The sequence below is a fragment of the Protopterus annectens genome, chromosome 8.part1 (genome assembly GCF_019279795.1).
Source record: "Protopterus annectens isolate FY-2018-M chromosome 8.part1, PAN1.0, whole genome shotgun sequence".
Lineage (NCBI taxonomy): Eukaryota > Metazoa > Chordata > Ceratodontiformes > Protopteridae > Protopterus > Protopterus annectens.
In genome coordinates, this window is record NC_056742.1 from 74,992,678 (window position 1) to 75,015,939 (window position 23,262).

At 46.2% G+C, this 23,262-nt stretch overlaps 1 protein-coding gene across 2 annotated transcripts in view; it reads right to left on the reverse strand.

The window, feature by feature from the left end:
* The window catches only part of GARRE1 (granule associated Rac and RHOG effector 1), a 1,402,647-nt gene that overhangs the window by 1,043,140 nt on the left and 336,245 nt on the right, over positions 1-23,262 (reverse strand). The window lies entirely within an intron of this gene.

Sequence of the window (23,262 nt, forward strand, 5' to 3'; positions counted from 1 at the left end):
ATCTACATTTATGGTAGGTACACAGCTGTACTATCTTCGTGCTTCACTGTTGCAGTCATTACACTTGGGCTGAATCCCAAAGCTGAGGTTGGGTGGCAGGGCCTAAGTAGAGTTTGGAGTGGCTATGAGACCCTGCAGAACTGCAGTGGCAAAGCCAGCTCTGGATTTAGAGTAGAGAGGTAAATGGTAGTGCTTTGCAAAAGTGTGCACTGAAGTTCAGGTTGCAGCCTCCAAAATGTCCTTGGTTGGTACTCCTCTGAGGAAGGCTGCTGAAGCGGCTGCTACTCTGGTAGAATGTGGCCTAATGCCCTTGGGCACTGATTTGCCATGTTGTGAATAGCAGAAACAAATGCAGTGGCCTATCCATTATGAAATAGTCTGCTTTGAAATGGCTTTTCCTTGTGATCCTGCAGCATATGCCACTAAGAGTTGCTCGGTCTTTCTAAAGGCTTTAGTTTTGTCCAAGTAAAAGAGTAGCTGTCTGTGTATGTCCAAAGAATGCAGAAGTCTCTCCCGCTTATTCTGTGGGTTTGGATAAAAGGTAGGCAAATGTATGGCTTGGTTAAGAGTCACATTAGACATTACCTTAGGCATAAATGTCGGGTTTGTCCTTAGAGAAACCGTGTCCTGATGGAAAATAATAAAAGGTTCCACAGCCATTATTGCCTGTAACTCTGAGACTCTTCTTGCTGAAGTTATTGCTAGGAGAAGAGCTGTTTTCCATGATAAGTATTTTATCTCTGCTGTATTGGCTGGCTCAAAAGGAGGCAGTGTGAGTTTTTCCAAGACAAAATTGAGGTCCCATACAGGTATTGGAGCTCTCCTTGGAGGTCTTATGTTTTTGGCCCCTCTGAGAAACTGTCTTAGCAGTGGATGAGAAAAAATAGGTGGGTCCGTATTGTAATGTGCTGAAATAGCAGAGGCATGGATCTTAACTGATGAGAAGGATAGGCCTTTGTCCAGCATCTCAGTTAGATAATGCAAAATCTGAGGAATATTTAGTACAAGCGTGTCAATTCCCTGCGCTTGGTTCCAAGCACAAAATCTCTTCCATTTTTCTGCATAAGATTTTCTGGTGCTGAGCCTCCTGGCCTCCAAAATAACATCCATAACTGCTTTAGAGAGGGGTGTGTTCTGAATGACTACATTATCCGCCATGCAGCCAGATTAAGGGTCCCGAGTTGGCTGTTTAGGATCGGATTTTTCTGTTGGGTCAGCAAATGAGGTATTAGAGGCAAAGCCCAGGCTGGGCCTTGAGACAAGCTCTTTAGGATTGGGTACCAGTGCTGGCGTGGCCAGTCTGGGGCAATCAGTATCATTTTTGGCTTTTCTTGTCCGACCTTTAGGAGTACCTTGGAGAGGAGAGGCAGAGGAGGGAAGGCATATACTGTAACGGCTTTCCAGCTGAATGAAATGGCGTACACTTTCCATGCTTGCTTGTGATCAGTCCAAGTGCAGAATCTCTGTAGGAGGCAGTTGTGAGGGGAGGTGAACAGATCTGTGTCAGAGCATCCCCATTTCCCTGTTATGTTGAAGATTTGTGGATCTAGTTTCCACTCGTGAGGATCCATGAGGTTTCTGCTTAGTTCATCTGCCAAAGTATTTGTCTTTCCTGGCAGGAATTGTGCTTGCAGATGTACTTGATAGTCAATGCCGTGTTCCACAAAGTCATGGCTTGTCTGCAGAGGGGGTAGGAATGTGTGCCCCCTTGCTTGTTTATGTACCACATGACTGTAATATTGTCAGTCTTTATCAGCAGTTGTCCTGGATGAAGTAGGTCCTTGAAAGCTGTCAGAGCATTTTGTACAGTTAGCATCTCTTTCTGGTTGACATGAAGATGCTTTGGTTTGTGGGCCATATGCCCTGAATACATTTTCCTGCCATGTGCGCCCCCCCCCCCCAGGCATAATCTGATGCATCTATTGTTAGTTTCTGCCTGGCAGTGGGTAAGACGAATGGCTGTCCCTTGTTGTGGTGACAGGCCTGTGCCCACCACTGAAATTCCTGTTGCAGGCACGGAATGAGAGTAATTACTGTTTCCAGGCTGTGGCAATGTTGAGTCCAAACACTTTTTAGGCACCATTGTAGTTTCCTCATATGCAGTCTTGCATATAGAATTAGTAGAATGCAGGATGCCATGAAGCCCAGAGCCTGCAGAATTTTTCTTGCAGACAACTGGGTCTTTGTTGCCATGTTTTTGAAGTAAGAAGTCAGTTGCCTTTGTTTGTCTGGCGTGAGATAAGCCATCTGGGCAGTTGTATTTAAGCTTGCACCCAGGAATATTATCTCTTGAGAAGGTACTAGCTGTGATTTATTTTCGTTTACTGTGTACCCTAGACAAATTAGTAATCTTTTTAAAAACGGCAGATGCTGTAGTAGAAAATCTTTGGTCTTTGCTTGAATAAGGCAGTCATCCAAGTAGGGATATAGTTGAATTCCTCTGTCTGCGAAATGCAATTACTGGTGCCAGGTATTTTGTGAAGACCCTGGGCGCAGTAGATAAGCCAAAGGGCAGTGCAGAGAATTGGAAGTGCATTGAGCCAGCTATGAATCTGAGGTATCTTCTGTAAGATTGTCTGATTGGGACATGCAGGTATGCCTCTTTGCGGTCTAAAGTTACAAGCCAAACCTTCTTATCCAGCATGGGCAGAAGCTGCTGTAGAGTCAACATTTTGAATTTTGGGATGTCCAGAAAAGTATTTAGAATAGACAGGTCAAGAATTGGTCTCCAGGCTTTGTCCTTTCTTGGTACTAAGAAAAGTCTTGAGTAAAATCCTTGTCCCTGTTCTTGTTGTGGCACTGGCTGAATAGCCCCCATGTCCATGAGAGATGAAACTTGTTTTTGTGCCTCTGCCCATTGATTGTGAGGTAGGTCTGGCATGCCTTTGGAAGGGTGTGAAAGTGGAACCTGTAGCCCTGAGAGACTATATTTAAAACCCATTTATCCTGGGTGATCTTGTGCCAGTTTTGTGAAAAAAGTGCAAGCTTTCCCCCTAGGGGTGCTGCCAAAAAATAAGTGCTTAGCACTGGCAAAGGGAAGTCATTGGGATTGTTTTCTATAAGGCTGTGGTTTTGTCTTCTCCGCGTTTGGCGGTAGAAGCACCCCATTGTTTGGGCCTGTATGAGCCCTGGGACTGTTGCCTGCCTCTGGGGCGTCTGAATCTGCCTCTTTGTGGTCTGTCTGACACTGGAAAGGACCAATTCTTAGAGGGCCAGTTCCTGCTAAATCTGGGAGGCTGTACCTGTAAGAAATTCTTTACTGTTTGCATAGATTTAGCCTTATCCTCCATTTTCTTCAACACCTCTTCTGCCTTAACACCAAACGAAGTATCATGCTATAATGGAGCATCCAATAATTTTACTTTAACATGTTCAGGCAGATTCTGTTGCTTTAACCAAGCATGCCTTCTAATAACAGAATCTGTAACAGCGGCCCTGCACGAGGCCTCCAGTGAATTATAGCCACATTGTAAAGTAAGTTTTCCCACTTGTTCAGCTGCATGCAATAAATCCTGCAACTCTTTTTTCACAGAACATTCAGAATGTCAACATTTTTTGTTTTAACAAAGACATTAAGTATTGCGGATATTTGAGCATATGAAATTGACAATTTAAAGCCCTTACAGCCAAGGTAGCAGAAGTGTAGACTTTTTTCCCCCCATCTGTCCAAAGCCCTAGAATCTCTATCAGAGGGGACAGGATTTTTAGCAGAAGCAGCCTTGACCCCTTTGGGGCCCTGTGAGATAATTTCTGGGTCAACAGCAGGATTTTTGTAAAGAAATTTATGGGAGTCTAGAACCCTGTAGTATCTGTGCGGCTTAACATGAGCAGGAGGTAAAGCGTCTGGAGGCAGGCTGGACTCTGTAAAATACATCATCTACTAGGTCTAGAACAGGGGGAATTGCAAGAGGTCTGTGCTGAGGAAGTAAAAGAAAGTCTCTAAGTCTTTTCTTAGAATCAGAATAATCTTGGCTCTCCCAGTGGAAATGCTCCCTCATGGTATGCAGTGTTTCCCCAAATGAATAGTCCTCTGGAGGAGAAGCTGAAGGAATAGGATCTTCAGCATCAGAATCCTCATAAGGAGGAATAGAATATCCCTGTTCAGAAGAGGAATCAGAGGAAATGGAAACCTGATCATTGAAATCATATTCAGTGTCTTGCCTAGGCCTCTTATCAGGAGGGGGATGGGAACCCCTGATCAAAGTAATTAGGTCTTCAGCCATTCTGAGCATCTGTTTCTTAGGCATAGAAGTCTGTCCTGGAGAATGCTGTACTGGTTTCCTTGTCTTTAAAACTGTTTTAGACTTTGTCTTGGATGCTGAAGTAGGCTTTATATAAAGTTGTGTAGGTCTGAAGACATCCTCAGAAGCCGATGCCTGCTTAGCAGCTACAGACCCATCTGAGGGATTAATTTCCGAAGGGCCAATACCTTGAGTATCCAGAGGCCTAGTTGTCTCCACGTGGGAGTCTGAGGCGGCCTGTGGCTCTGAGGTAGCGGGAGTCAGGGACTGCGAAAGTGCCTCACTGAGCACCGGCGACTGGCCTAGAAGAGGCTTCGTCGGTTTTGGACCTCGGATGCTTGTCCTTACGTTTTTTATGAATTCCGGTCTGTTGTTCTGATGGCATTATATAGTTAAACCTTCTGCCAAAATAATAGAAAGCAAAATCGTACCGACGCTTAACAGTGCGCTGGTTAAATCTAGCACAAAATCGACAACTAGCAATGTCGTGGTCAGGGCCTAGGCAAGGAATACAGTAAGAATTAAAATCCTTATGAGGTATTTGCTTCCCACAAGAAATACAATTGTTAACTTTTTCTGACATTGGTCTGGAGCAAGAAAAAAGTTTACCCAACGGGGTACTTAACTTTATTGAAGACTTCGGATCTGAAATTCTATTTCGAAAATCTCAGGAGTCGGCCGACCGGCATTTGCAAACTGCTTTTACTTCGGGCACCATGCTGCAAGAAAGACTGAAGAAAATGGCGTCAGCTGCATCTTTTATACCCCTGGCGCACTGACGTCAGGGAAGAGGCGACAGCAACCGACGCCGGACCAGGACTTTGGAATTGCGGGTAGTCTGCCAGAAGGATAACCCAAGTGTAATGACTGCAACAGTGAAACACGAACATCACCTCTTCCAGGTCTTCGAGACCCGACATCATTCCCAGTAGAAAAAATGCTTCATCTGCACACAATGGTCTCTCCAAATGTCATGTCCTCCTCAGAAGAATCTGTGCCATTAGACTCCTTCTCTGGGGAAGCATACCTCAGAGGAGAAGCAAGATGCAAGGAGTAAGTTAATGACTTATCAACAGATGCGTCCTCCTCATCCTCAGAGGAAACTTCTTCCACAGGCCTTTTCCCAGGAGTGGAGGGGGGTAGGGCTTGGACAGGAGCTGGAGGTTGGCATAAGGCCATAAAGGCATTAGAGAGGCCTTGTGTAAAGACCTGCCAGTCAGGGGTTTGGTTGGAGGCATTGCCAGTCAGGGGTTTGGTAGGAGGCATTGCCTGCTGGCCAGAAGAAATAGGTTTCGTTTTTTTTTTTTTGTCGTTTCTTCTTAGGGGCCTCCAACATATGATGAAGAGTAAGAGGGCCAGACATCAGACGACATTCAACAACGTCCGAGAGAACATCTTCTTGAAACACTACCTGAGTAACCTCCATGTGGGCCTTCAGAAATAAGCCATGGGTCCCCCAAGCAACCAGTTCAGATGCCTGCGAGTCCCTCTAGGAAGTGTTAACAGACTCCTTGATGGCTTCCCCCAAGGTACCAGTCAAAGGAGATTCTGTATTTCTGAGGCGGTCTCTGGGCTTTCATCGGCCTTGGGAGGGATGCCCAGAACAGAAGGAGCAGCTGTATGGTCAGGCCAAGGCTTCTTGGTCTTCTTGAGTTATGGCTCTTCTCAAGGGCCCAACTTCAGGGCCATATCCCGCACAAGGCACTTAAGTTGCGATTTTAGAAATACAGCCTAAGGGAAGAGAGACGGCTCCTAAAGGTCTTAGTGACGAAGGCCTTATAAATATCACAAGATGTAAGATCGTGTTCTGGGCCTGAACAGAATAAACAGAGCTCATGGGCATCTTTATATGGAATCTGTCTTCCACACTGACACTTGCCTTTGCTAGCTGACATTAACTCACAAGAAACAGCACAGTAGCAATTCAGATAACAAAACCCCCTATGGGATACTTATCTGAAATACTAGTGAAGCAAAACGGCAACTTTCCAAGGCAAGCGACAGGAGCTGGCAAACAGGTGGCATAGGTTAGTGCTGACTTCCGCTTTATACCAGACATCCATTTATGGCCCGATGTACGCTGTGTGATACGAGCTGTCATATGCACCTTCACAGTAGCATTTTAACTTTGTTATAATGGCCGGACGTATGAGTCAACCTGAGGTGGACTCCCCTCATGTTATGAATACTGCAGCATATGAATAGAAGGACATCTTCTGGATCATCAGTTCATCTTTATTTGATGAAAAAAAAAGATAGCGGATTTGTAGAACTAAACTCCTTTATTGGTAAGCGCTTTTGTTGGCAAAAGGTAAGCCTTTATTAATTGATTGCTTGATTAGACTAACACTGTGTATAAAAGGCATTCCTTTTCACATGGGATTGTATCGTGTATGTTTTTCGATGGTCTGAAGAAGTTGGCTTACCTTTTGCCAATGAAAGCGCTTACCAATAAAGGAGTTTAGTTCTACAAATCCGCTCTCTTTTTTTGTTTTCACATCTTTATTTGATATTAAACATTCTGATGGTCAATAGAGTACAACCAGTTGTCCTTGTCCAGAAAGGGGAGAATGGACTGAACTTTGATCATCAAACACTTGGCACTACAAACTGTCTTGTTTAGTTTGGAGAGATCCAGAATTGGTCTCCAGTCCCCTGGTTTTCTTTGGCATCAAAAAGATGCCTTGAGTAGGTTCAGGATTCTATCTAGTCTGATGAGACCTCTTAGAAGACTTTTTTGCTAGCAACTTTTGTATTTGAATTGCTGCTTGTTCCCGCTGACTCGGTGAAACATCCAAGATTTTTCTTGAGATTGGGGGTGAAAGGGAAAAGGGTATATATAGCCTCGGAAAATTATCTTCTGCACCAAATATCTTTTGTTATATCTAGTCAGGCTTTCTGGTGCAGGGATAATCGCCCTTCAACGGTCTTCAAAGGTGGACAATCGGGCCTCCTTTCAGGATCACCGGAAGGGTTTCTCAAAGAATGATGCTCTGGAACCCTGGTTCTGTGGGCCACCTCTGCCATGGGGGCATCTTCGTCCATTAGAGTTCCCTCCTCTACCTCTGGGGGAACCTCCACCAAGTGTGTCTCGAAAAGGACCCTGAGAGTTCTTGAAAATGAAGTTATGCCTTACCATAACGTTCTATATTGTAGATCTTTATTCATTCATTACTGTTAGAACTTCGGGTTACATCCTCAAAACCAACAAGGCCATTTCCAAGCTCGCGCCAGCCAAAAACTCTCAGCTAAGACCTACCCATAATGCCCCTCTCATAGTCTCTTCAGATCGAGTCTGCCCGCCCTTATATTATAGATGTAATAAAAGAGGCAGCAGGAGGCTCTGTCTGAGCAAACACCTTGCTAGGAAATCCTAAAATCCACCAGGAGTCCAGGCAGGGGGGAAGAAGGGCGGGAAATAATGAATGAATAAAGATCTACAACACAGATGGAACGTTATGGTAAGACATAACTTCTTTAGCTGATGATGTAAATCTTTATTAATTCCTTAGTGTTAGGACTGAGTCCCCAGCTAATTGAGTCCTGGGTGGCCCTAAGGAAGGATATTACTGAGCACCATAGAACCAAAATATGCTAGTCCCCTGGATGCCAAATCCAATTTGTAATAAGTGATACAGGTATGGGGTCTTGTCAAAGTGGCTGCTGCGCAGACATCATCCATACAGGCTCTGGAATAAGCCACAGAAGTAGCCAGTGATCTAGTCAAATAAGCCTTTACTCTGGAAGGTAAAGACAGTGTATTCTGATGGTAGATAAAGGCAATGACGTTTCTAAGCCAGGAAGATAGAGTCACTTTTGAGACAGGTCTACCCAATCTGGGTCCTGCAAAGGCCATAAACAGTTGGTCCATTTTTCTGAAAGATTTAGTTTTGTCCAAGTAAAAGCGAAGTTGCCTATGAACATTAAGGGTATGCAAAAAATATCCCCCTCTATTTGAATGTTGAGGGAAGAAAACGGGTAGGTTAATAGATTGGTTAATAGAAAACCCAGAAATGACCTTGGGCAAGAAGGATGGTTCAGTACGTAGGGACACTCTTTCCCTGTGAAAAATCAAGTAAGGTCTCTTGATACTCTAGGCCTACAACTCAGATACTCTTCATGCTGAGGTAAGGGCTACTAGAAGTAGAGTTTTCCAAGACAAAAATTTTATATCACATGAATTAAAAGGTTCGAAAGGAGGGCTTGTTAACGAATTAAGCACCAAAGTCCAGTCCCAAGGCTCTATGGGGGGCTTGACAGGAGGTTTAACATGTAACACTCCTTTCAAAGTTTTGCACAGATGGAGTGACAACAGAAGAATTATCAAATCCCTTGGGACAATTTGCGATAGCTGCTAAATGTACAGTAATGGTCGATGCTGAAGCTCCTGCATGTAGAAGGGTAGTCAGATATTGTAGGATCTGCTGAATAGGCACAGAGAAAGGGTCTACGTCATGATTTTTGGCCCATGCAGAGAACCTAGCCCACTTACTAGAATACATTTTCCTGGTGGAGGGTTTGTGTGAAGCCAAAAGACACTCATGGACAGGAGATGAAATATCAGGTAGCTTGGCAATCATAGGAAGTGGAGAAACCAAGCTGTGAGCTTGAGGCTGTGGAGACTGGGGTGAATCAGTCACTGAGGGTGAGATAGCAGACCTTGGGCCTGATCCAGGATCCACGGGCTGTAAATCACATGAGGCCATAGGAAAGGGAACCAACTTGATGGAGCCAATAAGGGGCAATGAGGATCACTTTGCTTCTCAACTTTTGAGCTTTCTGGAGGAATTCCAGGATGAGGGGAAATGGAGGAAAGGCATACAGCAGACTCGGGGGCCAATCGTGGGTTAGAGCATCCCTTCTTGACTCCTCCTGAGGGGGATCACGGCAAAGTAGCTTCTGCATTTCTTGTTTAGAGGGGAAGCAAACAGGTCGCAGCAAGGCCTGCCCCAATGGCAAAAGATCTGATCCACTATTATAGGACTAAGGGATCACTCGTGAGGCATCAGGATGTTCCTGCTCAGATTGTCCGCAATAAGGTTGGAACTCCCAGGAAAGTACAGTTGTGTACACTTACCATAAATGTAGATGTTGGAGTGTATTCACTGTTGCAGTCATTACATTTGGGTAATCTGCTGGCAGAGTGCCCTCAGTCGGCCTGAATTCCAAAGTCTTGGGTCCTGCGTCAGTTGTTGTCTCCTCTTCCATGACGTCAGGTCGTCAGGGGTATAAAATAAGAAGTTATGTACCTACCATAACGTTCCATGTTAGTTGTCTTCTCTCGCCTTCTTTCTTGCTTGATGGGTTCGGAGCCGATCCCTCGGCTCCGACTCGGCACTTGCTAAGCTCGGGAGTCACTTTTACCAGCTCGAGGCAGCCCCATATCCCATGATGCAAGGCGGTAAGTACCCAGATCTCGTTTGATGACAAAGGGCAATAGCACCAAGCATAAAACACTTCCCAAAGGAAGAAAGAAAACTTACAGGATGGAAGAAGGACCAGGTCTGAATGGTCTTCAGCATAATAATTTCTTATAACAAGGTCTGTCCAGGCCTGGGGAAGGAGGGGTGCAAGAAAGAAGGCGAGAAGACAACTAACATGGAACGTTATGGTAGGTACATAACTTCTTAATGTTAAGTTGTCAATCTCGCCTTCATTCTTGCTTGATGGACTGCGTCCCTAGCACCTCTATCCTGGGTGGCTCAATGGAACAGACTCTTGAGGACTGTAGAGCCAAAACTGGCTCTGTCCCTGGAGGCCAAGTCCAATTTGTAATGGGAAACAAAAGTGTGAGGAGTGGCCCAAGTGGCCGCTGCACAAATAGTGTCTAAAGGAAGTCTAGCTTGAAAGGCTGTAGAAGTAGCTAAGCTCCTAGTTGAATGTGCTTTAGGTTTTGAGCACAGCTGCTTTCCCCTGAGCAGATAAATTTCAGAGATGACCAAGAAAGCCATCTGGACAAGGTCACTTTAGAAACAGGAAGGCCTTTTATTATCCGCATAGGAAACAAAAAGTTGATCAGATTTTCTAAATTTTTTGTTCTGTCCAAATAATATCTAAGTTGACGGTGGACATCAAGATAATGTAGTTTTGTTCAGCTCTGTCTGAATAGTTTGGGAAAAATACAGGAGATCAATGGATTGATTCAAATTGGTCTTTGAAGCGACCTTAGGCAAAAGGTCGGATTAGTTCTCAAAGATACTCTGTCTTTGTGAAAAACCAAATAGGGGTCGAACCGATAGAGCATGAAGTTCAGACACCCTCCTGGCGATGTAATAGCTACTAGGAATAAAGTTTTCCAAGAAAGAAATTTCAGGGAACAAGAAACAGCTGGCTCAAGGGGAAGAATCAAGGATGTCAGCACTAAATTTAGATCCCACTGAGGAGGAGGATTCCTGATTGGAGGCTTTAGTAGGAAAATTCCTTTCAAGAAGGCCCTGCAGAGCCTATGGGACATAATATTATGATCTGCGACCCCGACATGAAAGTTGGAGATAGCAGCCAATTGAACTCTGACTGTGGAAGAAGAGGAGCCTGCATGAAAAATCTCTGCTAAGAAGTCCAGGACTGCCTGAACAGGGGCAGTGAAAGGATCAATATTCTTGGCCTTAGCCCAATAAGAGAAACGTTTCCATTTGCTTGTATAAATCCTCCTGGTAGAGGATTTTAACGGTTACTATGATGTCTCTAACTGGGTTAGAGATCAAAGGAAGCCTGGCTAAGGAAGGAAGTGGAGCAACCATGCTGCGAGGTTGAGAGAAGGGATAGACCGGTGCAGCTGACCGGATTGGTGAATCAGAAGATCTGGCACTGGGTCCAGATGCCACGGCTGCACCAAAAGGTGATGATGGAGGAACGCGAACCAAACTTGTCGAGGCCAGTAAGGGGCAATGAGAATCAATTTGGCTCTCAAAACGGTAGCTTTCTGGATAACTTGAGGGATCAGAGGAAATTGAGGGAAGGCATAAAGAAGTCCCTGGGGCCAATCCTGGGTCAGAGCGTCCCTGGGGGGATGGCCTGGTAGAGGGAAGAGACAGAAGAAGTCTGGGCATTTGCTGTTTTGGGGAGTAGCAAAAAGATCGCAACATGGACGACCCCATTCCAGAAATATCTCTTCCGCTATAGATTGCTTGAGAGACCACTCGTGAGGCATGAGAATAGCTCTGCTCAATCTGTCCGCTACAATGTTGGTTTTCCCAGGGATATGCGTTGCTACCAGAAACCGATGAGAGGAGATCGCCCATTGCCATAGTCTGAGCGCTTCTCGACACAAGGGGTAGGACTTGGTTCCGCCCTGTTTGTTGATATACCAAACTACAGACATGTTGTCTGTGTGGACTGCAATTGTCCCTACGGGAAGAAAGTCGTTGAGGGCTTGCAACGTTAAAAGCACTGCTCTCATCTCCAGGACATTTATGTGCAGATGGTACTCGGACGGCTGCCACGCCCCATGAACCATCCTGCCCTGATAATGACCCCCCCACCCGATCAGGGAGGCATCCGTGGTGACAGTGGCTATCGGGGATGGGGGTACAAAGTACCTGCCTTGGTGAACCTGAGGAGATGTGATCCACCAAGCAAGATGATCTTTGCAAGTCTGTGTCACCAGAATCTGGTGACGCATTGGAAGTTGTTGGTATGACCACTGTGTGAACAGCATCCACTGAAGAAGGCGCATGTAGAATCGAGCCAGGGAAGAAGAGTAATGGCCGCAGCCATGAGGCCTAATACCTTTAGAACCATTCTGGCCTATACTTTCTTGTTGGCCAGAATGATCCTGACATGACTCTGAATGTCTGAAACTCTTTGATCTGTAAGGGTAGCTGACATCCGAACAGTGTTTAAGTTTGCGCCTATGAAAGTAATAGACTGGCAGGGCGATAAGGATGACTTTTCGGGTTGATCGAGATGCCCAAATGAGAACAAAGACTTATTGTGTAATCCCTGGCTTGAATAAGCTGATGCCTGGTGGTGGCTGACAGGAGCCAGTCGTCGAGATACGGAAACACCTGGAATCCTTGACGTCTCAGGTGAGCCGTGACCACTGCCATGCATTTGGTGAACACTCTGGGGCTGTAGTGAGACCAAAGGGCAGGGCTCTGAACTGGAAATGACTGGACCCCAGCCGAAGCGGAGAAATCTCCTGGAGCGTCTGTGAATTTTGATGTGATAGTACGCATCCTGAAGATCTATTGAGCACATCCAGTTGTCCTTCTGTAAGAAGGGCAGAATTGACTGAAGAGTGACCATTCGAATCTTGTCTTCCTCACAGACTTGTTGAGTCTGCTGAGATCCAATATTGGTCTCCAGTCTCCCGTCTTTTGGGGACCAAAAGAACCTTGAGTAGATTCCGGCTCTGAATGGTCTGTTGTAACTGGCTGAATGGCTCTTTTGCAGTACTTTTGAGACTTCTAACTCTGCAATTTCCCTTAGACCGGTGGTACATCTGGAAGGGAATTTGAGGGGAAAGGACTTTCCTCGAAAGGAATTATGTAACCCTTGGATATGATCGACTGTACCCATCTGTCTTGAGTGAGGGAATGCCAGGCTTCTGGGTACAGTGATAATCTTCCCGACTGCCTCCAAGGAGGGACAGCCGGGCAACATCTCAGGGATGCTGAAAGGGCTTGTCAGAGAGAGGCTCTCTGTTTCCCTGGTTTTGGACCCCTCTGCCTCTAGAGCGGCGTCTGTTGTTGTTACCCCTCTGCCTCTAGGGGTAAACTGACCACGTGAATCGGCGTGACTCCTTGGGATTTGGAACCACATTTTGCCACCTTTCTGTCCTTTGGGGTAAGGTCTAGAAGGGGTGGAAAACGGACTCCTACAGCAGAAAGAGTCTTGCCGTCCTGCTCACACCTGGTCAAAGTTTCCTTCACCTGAGGGCCAAACAAAGCTGACCCATCAAAGGGAGAATTTGTGAAGGACGCCTTAAAGGATCTGCAAAGTCACATAGCCGCATCCAGGCTTGGCGTCTAAGAGCCACACCTGTACCTGCGGCCCTACTGCTCCATCAGCAGCATATGATATTAGCCGCATGGAGGAGTTTGCAATGGAATTAAGGGTTCCTAGCTGCGAAGCAATTTTTTCTTGAGCCCCTGCAGCTGTGGGATCCTGTACTACTTCACCCAGCTCCTTAAGGATATCCCTCTGGAGTCTGGTGAAGTGACATAGGTAATTCAGCGAACGCATAGCAAAGGTCGCTGAGGAAAACATCCGCTTACCGTACCTATCCATGGTCCTAGAGTCCTTATTAGGAGGATAGACGGGTACGGAAGGATCTGCAAGTTCCTTCTTGGTGGAAGCAGCCACCACCATGGCATCAGCGGGGACACCCTTAGTGAGGAATTGCTTGTCACACGGGGCAGTGATAAATTTTGAAGGCCTCCTAGGGACTTGGCTCTACAGAGTCAGGAGCAGCCCACGCCTTTCGGGCAATAACCTGCATAAGGGGTCGAAGGCGGAGACACCCAGGAGGTGGAGGCCTGAGATCCAAAAGCCTCTAGATTCAGTGACTCATCCTCTGAGGGGTTATTGGTGGGTCAGTTTCCCTCTGTCTAAGGAGTTCTAGGATGTCTGAGAAGGAGACATCCTCAGAGGGGATCTTGGGGATCCCTCTGACTCATCAAAGTCAGTATCTGAAGTGATAGACTCGGGGGAGTCTACGTGTTTCCTCTTACAAGTCCTCTTCCTAGGAGGATCTCCCGAAACATCAGGAGAATCCTCGGAAGAGGGGGAAATTCCCAATGGGGAAACCTGAGGCGGAGGATCTCTGGGTCCTGTAGCAAGAGAAGTGGCAGAGATGTCAACAGGCACTATAGAGGGAGGAGCTAAGGGAACAGACTGCTGGCTGATACCAGTGGCCAGCACACTCTTCATCACCTCGAATGCTCCCCTCCCAGGCAGGTCCGAGAGAACCCGTTCCGAAGAGCTAGGAACTCCAGGGACCACTGAAAGGGAAGTCTCCGAGGCAGATGTCGGAGCCGAGCTCACCAAGGCCGAGGCTCCAAGGGGAAGAGCGGGTTCGGACAAGGGTCCGATGCCACTCACCCCCTCGGAGGAGACCATGGAAGCCCGGCCACCGAATCCCTCTAAGGAAGGTCTCGAAGAGGAGATAAGAGTAGAGGCTGAAGGGACAGAAGGGGGTATCCGTCCCCCAGCCGTAGCAGTAACCATTCCCGAAGACTCCAACTCCAAGCTCTGGGGTAGAGTTGAAGGAGGAACTGTAACGGGGTGTGGACCAATAGTCGTCTGTTGAGACGGACTATGTAACATTTGGGCCAGTGCCTGTGACTTAAATAATCTACTGACCACTCTCTCTAAGTCATGGTCCGAAAGCCTGGATGACCTTGAAGATCGGCTCCGATGGCTCCGTTCCGAGAGGAGAGGTGAAGCCAGAGCCGACAGTATCGGCTCCAAGGAAGGAGACCTCGACCTCTTCCTCGAAGGAGCCATCGGAACCGATGAAACTATAGAACCTGTCGGAGCCGACAACTTATTGGAGCAGACAGGTAGCCTCGATGCATCGGCTCCAGCCGGAGCCGATACAGCCACAAAAGTAACGGTGTCGGAGCCGATCGGAGCCGACACCGATGCCTGTGCCACATGGTGGTCGGAGCCGATCGGAGCCGACACCGAAGTGGTCGATGCAGAATCGGCACCGATAGCCATCGGTGCCGAAGGCTGTTAAGCCAGAATCGGCTCCAGCGGAGCCGATCTCGACTCAGAACGAAGTCGGCCGAGGCCGCAGGCTTTGACACAGAAGCCTGGGCCTTGGAAGACTTGGCAGTCTTAGGTGGAGCCGACTTAGCCGGAGAGCCCTCCGGCTTAAGAAGGCCCCTGAGTATTAATTTGTTTCTTCTTTCCTGCAGGACTCTCTGGCTGAAAGAATGACATATAGCACAGGAGTCCTGCAGGTGAAGAGGCCCCAGGCAATAAAGCAAGAAGTGTGACCGTCTGTCAGAGACATCTTCTGACAGCACGAGTCACACTTCTTAAAGCCTGAGACCCTTTCTTTTGACATGGTGTAACACAAGCACACACACACACCAGTCAAAGAATTTAAATTTAAATATACCAAAAGGTATAACTACAAACACTCACACACCCTAACAGGGGGATGGGATGGGTAAAGTCTGACTAAAAAAATAATAAGAGACATACAAATTTCTGTCAGAAACAGTTTAAAACTAAATAAAAACTAACAATAAGGGGTTTTTAAGTTAAAAGGGGCTAAATTAGCGAATTAGTAAATCACTTACCAGGAGCTGGTAAAAGGAGGACCTCATAAGCGAAGCGGCAAACGAGATCTGGGTACTTACCGCCTTGCATCATGGGATATGGGGCTGCCTCGAGCTGGTAAAAGTGACTCTCGAGCTTAGCAAGTGCCGAGTCGGAGCCGAGGGATCGGCTCCGAACCCATCAAGCAAGAATGAAGGCGAGATTGACAACTTAACATCAAGCAGCCGACACAGTTTTCTTTAGTTTTTCTTGCCCCCGATGTCAGGTGCCCCCAAAAAGGTAGCAAAAATATATATGTATAAAAACTATATATACATGCATCAATATAAATTTTACCTTCATCTACAAGCAAATACACCACATGGGCTGTAGAAGATAGAGAAGGAAAGATAAACTCCAGAATGAAAGGGGGGTGGCGGGCAGGTAACCTGGACTGCAACAGTGAATACACTCGAACATCTACATTTATGGTAAGTGTACACAACTGTACTATGTTCTTCATGTTTCACTGTTGCAGTCATTACATTTGGGTAGAATCCCAAAGCTATGGTTGGGAGGCTGGAGCTAAACAGCATTAGGTGCGGCTATAAGGCCCTGCAGAACTGCAGTGGCAAAGCCTGCCCTGGACTTAGAGAAGAGAGACAAATGATAATGCTTTGTAAAGGTATGAACAGAACTCCAAGCAACAGCCTCTAAAATGTCTTTGGTTGGTACTCCTCTGAGAAAGGCTGCTGAAGTAGCTGCAGCTCTGGTGGAATGAAACCTAATGCCCTTGGGCACAGGTTTACCATGGTGTAAGTAGCAGAAACGAATGCAGTGGCTTATCCACTCTGAAATGGTCTGCTTTGAAATAGCCTTTCCTTCTGATCCTGCAGCATATGTCACTAGTAATTGCTCAATTTTTCTTAGAGCTTTAGTCCTGCTCAAGTAGAACCTTAGCTGTCTGTGTACGTCCAAGGAATCCAGAATTCTCTCCCCCTTGTTCTGCGGATTTGGATAAAAGTTTGGCAGATGAATAGTTTGGTTAAGAGCCACACTGGAAACCACCTTAGGCATAAATGTTGGATTTGTCCTCAGAGACACCCTGTTTGGGTAAAATATGATGAAAGGCTCCACAGCCATGAGGGCCTGTAGCTCTGAGACTCTTCTTGCTGAAGTAATTGATAGTAGCAGAGCGGTTTTCCATGAAAAGAACTTTATATCAGCAGTAGTAGCTGGTTTAAATGGAGGCAGAATGAGCTTTTCCAACACATAATTGAGGTCCCACGCAGGGACTGGTGATGATCAAGGTGTCCTTAAATTTTTGGATCCTCTAAGATACTGCTTTAGTAAAGGATGAGAAAAGATTGGTGGCTCTGTATTGTAATGAGCTGAAATGGCAGAAGCATGGATTTTGATGGATGAGAAAGACAGGCCTTTGTCAAGCATCTCAGTCAAGTACTGTAATATCTGAGGAATATTTGGTTCTGCTGTATCAGTTCCTTGTGCTTGATTCCAAGCACAGAATCTCTTCCATTTATCAGCATAAGATTTTCTAGTACTAGGCCTTCTGGCTTCCAAAATGACATCCATCACAGCTTAAGTGAGAGGTGTTCTTTGTATAACTAGATGAACAGCCATGCTGCCAAGTTCAGTGTCTGCAGTTGATTGTGCAGGATCTGATTGTTTTGCTTGGACAGTAGTTGAGGACTTTGAGGTAAGGTCCAAGCTGGGAATTGAGAAAAGTTCTTTAGGATTGGGTACCAGTATTGGCAGGGCCAGTCCGGGGCAATTAGTATCATCGTTGGTTTCTCTTGTCTGACTTTTAGGAGGACCTTGGGAAGAAGAGGCAGAGGAGGAAACGAAGGATAGGGCGTCCTCGTTCCATACTTGTCTGTGATAAGTCCTTGTGCAGAATCTTTTCAATTGATAATTTTGAGGAGAGGCAAAGAGATCTATGTCTGGGCTCCCCCATTTCTTTGCTATCATGCTGAAGACTTGTGGATCTAGTTTTCACTCGTGAGGATCCATAAGGTTTCCGCTTAAATCGTCTGCCAGAGTATTTTGTTTTCCTGGCAGGAATTGAGCTTGAAGATGTAATTGGTAAGTCAAAGCTGTGTTCCACAGTGCCATGGCTAATAGGCAAAGGGGGTATGAGTGCGTGCCCCCCTGCTTGTTTATATACCACATGACCGTGGTGTTGTCCACCTTTATCAGTAGTTGTCCTGGATGAATTAAGTCCTTGAAGGCTGTCAGGGCATTCTGAACAGCTAGCATCTCTTTCTGGTTGATATGTAGATGCATTTGTTTTGGGGTCCATATTCCCTGAATGCATCTTCCCATGTGGGCCTCCCAAGCTTAATCTGATGCGTCTGTTAAGGTTTGGCTGGCAGGGGGTAGAGTGAAGGCCCTCCCATGTTTTGGTGACATGCCTTTGCCCATCATAGAAACTCCTGTTGTAGGCAGGGAATGAGAGGTATCATTGTTTCCAGACTGTGAGAATGCTGACTCCATAAACATTATAGGTACCATTGAAGTTTCCTCATATGCAGTCTTGCATATGGAATCAGTAGGATGCAGGATGCCATGAAGCCCAAAGCCTGCAGAATTTGTCTTGCAGATTAAAGGGGTTTTTGCTGCCATCAGTTTGAAGTAAGTAATCAGTTGCCTTTGCTTGTCTGGTGTGAGGTAAGCCATCTGGGCAGTTGTATTCAAGATTGCACGCAGGAATGTTATCTTTTGAGAGGGTACCAGCTGAGATTTCTTTTCGTTTAATGTGTACCCTAGGCATGTTAGAAGCCTTTTCACAAACGCCAGATATTGAAGAAAAATGTCCTTGTTCTCTGCTTGAATGAGATAGTCATCCAAGTAAGGATATATTTGTATACTTCTTTGTCTGCAAAATGCAATTACTGGTGCCAGGCACTTTGTAAAGACTCTGGGCGCAGTAGATAAGCCAAAGGGCAGTGCAGAGAATTGGTAATGCATTAAGCCAGCCTTGCATCTGAGGTATCTTCTGCACGACTGCCTTATTGGGACATGCAGGTATGCCTCTTTTAAGACGGTCACCAGCCAAGCATTCTTATCCAGCATGGGCAGATGCTGCTGCAAAGTCAGCATTCTGAATTTTGGAATGTCCAGGTATGTATTCAAAATTGATAAATCCAGTATTGGCAGCCAGGCCTTGTCCTTTCTGGGTACCAAGAACAGTCTTGAGTAAAAACCTTGTCCTTTTTCCTGTTCTGGTACTGGCTGAATGGCCCCCATATCCATGAGGGACGTAACCTGTTTCTGTGCCTCTGCCCATTGATTTTTTTGGCAATTTTTTACCGTTTGCCATTGGCAGAGTATGGAAATTGAATCTGTATCCCTGTGATACTATGTTTACCACCCACTTGTCCTGGGTTATTAACTGCTAATTTTGAGCAAAAAGTGCTAATTTCCCCCCTAAGGGTGCTGTCAAAAGATAAGTGCTTGGTGAAGGCAGAGGGAAGTCATTGGGACTGTTTTCTGTAGATTTGCACTTTATCTCCTCCAGATTTGGAGGTAGAAGCGCCCCATTGCTTTGACCTGTATGAATATTGTGCCTGGTATCTGGAACCCTTAGGGCATCTGGATTTGCCCCTTTGAGCTCTGTCTGACACTGGAAAGGACCAATTTTTTGTAGGCCAGTGTCTACTGAATCTTGGTGGCTGCACTTGTAAGAAGTCTTTTACAGTTTGCATAGACTTAGCTTTGTCTTCCATTTTCTTTAAAACCTCTTCTGCCTTAATACCAGAGTATCGTGATGTAAAGGTGCATCTAGTTATTTAGCTTTAACATGATCAGTCAAATTTTGTTCATTTAGCCAGGCATGCCTCCTAATCACAGATCCAGTAACTGCGGCCCTGCAGGAGACCTCTAAGGAATCAAAACCACATTGCAAAGTATGCTTTCCAACCTGTACAGCTGCATGTAATTACTGCAATTCTTTATTTTCTGCACATTCAGAAATCATCATTTTCTGAATCAGCAATCCCATAACATGTTGATGATACTTGAGCATATGAAACTGGCAGTTTAAGGCCCTAACTGCGAAGGTTGCAGATGTATAAACCTTTTTCCCCCATTTATCCAGTGCCCTTGAATCTCTGTCAGAGGGGGTAGGATTTTTGCTGTTGAGGCCTTAACTCCCTTTGGACCCTGTGAAATAGTTTCAGGATCAGCAGCAGGGTTTCTAAATAAAAATTTGTGAGAGTCAGGGACCCTGTAATATCGGTCAGGCTTGCTGGGATCCAGAGGTAAGGAGTCAGGAGTCAAGCTTGACTCCGAAAGCACATCATCCACAATGTCTAAAACAGGGGGTATATGGCTAAAGGCCTGTGCTGAGGGAGAAGGAAATCCCGGAGCCTCTTTTTTGATTCTGAGAAATCTCAACTCTATCAGTAAAAATGCTCCCTCAAAGTATGCAAGGTTTCTCCAAATGAATAATCCTCAGGAGGTGATGCAGATGGTATAGACTCCTCTGCATCAGAATCCTCATAGGGAGGTACAGATCATTCCTCATCAGAAGAAATAGAAACCTGATCTGAAGAATCACAATCAGAGTCTTGCCTAGGCCTCTTATCTGGAGGGGGATGGGAACCCCTGATCAAGGTAATAAGGTCTTTAGCCATTTTGATTATCTGTTTTTTAGGCATAGAGGCCTGTGTTCGTGGCTCATGCGTAGTTTTTTTTTAGATTTAGAAGTTGCTTTTGTCTTTGGTTTTGTAGCGGTCGTCGATTTGATATAAAAATGTTGAGGCCTGAATACACCCTCAGAAGAAAGTGCCTGCTCAGCAGCTCTGGACCCATCTGGGGGAAGATACATCTGTGGTTCCAATACTTTAAGTATCTCGCGGCATGCCGGACTCCACATGGGTGTCAGTAGGGGCCTATCAGGGGCTGAGAAAGTGCCTCACTGAGAACCGGCAACTGGCTTAAGAAAAGCTTCGTCATTGGTTTTGGACCTCGACTGTCTCTCTCTGTCCTTTTCTTTGTGTTTTTTATGTACTCCAGTAGTCAGATTGCTATCCGACGACATTTCTGGGTAGTTAAATCTGTTTCCAAAAGGCAAAAATATACAGACGCTTAATAGTGTGTTTGTTAAATCTAGCACAAAACAGACAGCCAGGCATGTTGTGATCAGGACCTAGGCAAGGAATACAGTATAAATGGAAATCCTTATGAAGTATTTGCTTCCTACAAGTAATACAATTATTAACCTTTTCTGACATCGGTATGGAGCAAGAAAACAGTTTCCCTAACAGGGTACTTAGCTTTAGTGAAGACTTCGGTTCTGAAACTCAAACTCAAATATTTCAGGAGTTGGCCGACCGGCACTTGCGAAATGCTTCTGCTTAGGGCACCGCGTGGCAAGAAAGACTAGAGAAAATGGCATTGGCTGCTTGTTTTATACCCCTGACGACCTGACATCATGGAAGAGGAGACAGCAACTGACGTAGGACCCAAGACTTTGGAATTCAGGCCAACTGAGGGCAACCTGCCAGCAGATTACCCAAATGTAATGACTGCAACAGTGAAACACGAAGAACATTGTGCATTGCTATAAGAAAGTGGCTGGAAGCTATCGCCCAGTGCCAAATTTTCATGGCTTCCCGACACAAGGGGTAAGACCTGGTTCCGCCTTGTTAGTTTATATACCAGACGACTGACATGTCAGATTGAATTGCAATGGTCCCAGAAGGGAGGGATGTATGGATCGCTTGCAATGCAAAGAAAACTGCCATCAATTCCAGGGCATTTATGTGCAAATTGGCCTCCATGGGGGACCAGGTACCATGGAGTGTCTTTCCCTGGAAATGCCACACCCCTCCACCAGGGAAGATCTATGGTCACTGTGGCCCTGGGCTGGGGAAGGCAGAATGGTCGACACCCAAGACTTGAGTCTGGCTTCATCCACCAAAGGATTTCTTTCTTGCAAAGACTTGTAAGGCTTATCAAGTGGTCGACAGGATGGGTTAAGATCGACCATTGTGAAGCAAGGAGCCACTGTACTAGTCTCATGTGCAACCTTGCCAGTGGAACTAAGGTAATGGTTGCTGCCATAAATCCCAGCAATTGTAGTACATGGCGTGCTGGTACAAAAGTCTTTTGGAGGAAGACTTGAATCTAGCTTCTTATTTTTGAGAGCTTGTGAGGAGGAAGGGAAGCTTGACAGGGTGTTGCATTGAAGATCGCTCCAATAAATTTGTGTTTTTGTTGGAGACATTTGAGATTTTTCCTTGTTGATCGTAATCCCTAAGTGAAGAGCAAGGCCTTGAGTGTAAAAGAGGCTGTGGATGAGAAGATTCCTGGTCATGGTGGTAAGAAGCCAATCGTCTAAGATATGGAAACACCTGGAATCCTTGTAATCGAAGATGAGCTACTGCAACTGCCATACATTTCCTGAACACTCTGGGGGCTGTCAAGAGACCGAATGGCAAAACCCTGAACTGGAAGTGACTGGCTCCCAGCCAGAAGCAGAGAACTCTCCGGGAGTGCTTGTCCATCTTTATGCGGTAATACATGTCCTGGAGATCGATACAGCATATCCAGTTGTCCTTCCCTAGAAAGGGGAGGATGGACTGTACACCATGACCATCCGGAATTTTTGAGGTTTTATGAATTTGTTTAGTAAGCTGAGATTCAGGATTGGTGTCCAGTCCCCAGACGTTTTTGGCACTAAAAAGAACCTAGAGTAAAGCCTGGATCCTCTCTGGTCTGGTGGGACTGGCTGGATGACTTTCTTAGCAGCTTTTCGATTTCTAAGGCTGCTACCTCCCTCTGACTGGGTGGAACATCGGGAATTCGTTTGACAGGTCTGGGAGTAAGATCGAAAGGGATATGGTAGCCTCTGGACATTATTCTCTGCACCCATGCATCGGTAGTGATAAGTTGCCAGGCTTGTAGGTGCAGGGAAAAAGGACCCTCGACTGCTTCCAGAGGAAAGCAATTGGACTGCGTCTCAAGAGCGCTGGCAGGGTCAGCCAGAGAAGGAACCTCTAGCACCCTGACTGCACGGACCCCCTCTGCCCTGAAAGGGGAGTCTTCCGGATGAGTTGCCCCCTCTGCCCCGGGGTGATTGCTCACCACGAGTGTCACAAAAAGATCCTTGGGACTTCTTGAACCACAATTTTCCTCCCCCCTGGTTTCCGGAATAACATCTCTGGGGGGATGGAAAAACATATGCCCACAGCAGACAAGGTCTTTCAGTCTTTCTCACTTCGTGATAGTGTGTCTCTTACTTTGGGACCAAAGAGGGAAGATTCGGCAACAGGCACATTAACGAAGGAAGATTTAAAGGAGTCTGCAAAACTGGTTCTATGTTGTCCAGGGCCTTCCAGGCAAGCTGTGCGATCAGTTTTACAAGCTCATCTGTAGCTGGGGTCACCCAGAAAGTAGATGGCCGAGCACGGAAGGCCTGCAAGAACACTGATTCCTCCTAAGAAGGATTAGAAGACTTCCAGTCTCCCCCTCTGCTAGAGGATCTCGAAAATGTCTCCAAATTAGATGTCTTCCGGGAAAGACCATGGGGACCCTCTCCCTCATCGCAATCAGTGTCCTCAGTGATAGATTCCTCAGGGGAATCAAGGTGCTTCCTCTTGCATAGTTTCTTCCGGGGTGGCTCCCCATCATCTGACGACGACTCCGGAGAAAGGGTTCCCTTCAAGGGAAGATCTTGGGGCTCCTGTACTCGGGATCCCAGAGTAGGAGGTTGGGACAGCTGCATGCTAGAGGGGGGCTCTGGTGTCGATGCCATTGGTGCTGACTATAAGTCTGTTGAGGC